Source organism: Octopus bimaculoides, chromosome 4 (assembly GCF_001194135.2).
Source record: "Octopus bimaculoides isolate UCB-OBI-ISO-001 chromosome 4, ASM119413v2, whole genome shotgun sequence".
Lineage (NCBI taxonomy): Eukaryota > Metazoa > Mollusca > Cephalopoda > Octopoda > Octopodidae > Octopus > Octopus bimaculoides.
The window spans coordinates 136,948,049-136,948,297 of record NC_068984.1 but is presented as its reverse complement, the minus strand read 5'-3'; the positions used below and the strand labels follow the sequence as shown (position 1 = coordinate 136,948,297).

General features: G+C 58.6%; 1 protein-coding gene across 1 annotated transcript in view; it reads left to right on the top strand.

Annotated features, from left to right (window-relative positions):
• Nucleotides 1-249, top strand: part of LOC106868227 (polyribonucleotide nucleotidyltransferase 1, mitochondrial) — a 208,537-nt gene that overhangs the window by 207,891 nt on the left and 397 nt on the right. The gene's annotated exons all lie outside the window — the stretch shown is intronic.

Below are 249 nucleotides of genomic sequence, written 5' to 3'. Positions count from 1 at the left end.
GCCCACATGCCAGTGGCATCTAAAAAGCACCATCCGAACATGGCCGATGCCAGCGCCCACTGGCTGGCCCCCATGCCAGTGGCATCTAAAAAGCACCATCCGAACATGATCGATGCCAGCGCCCACTGACTGGCCCCCATGCCAGTGGCATCTAAAAAGCACCATCCAAACATGGCCGATGCCAGCGCCCACTGACTGGCCCCCATGCCAGTGGCATCTAAAAAGCACTATCCGAACATGGCCGATGCC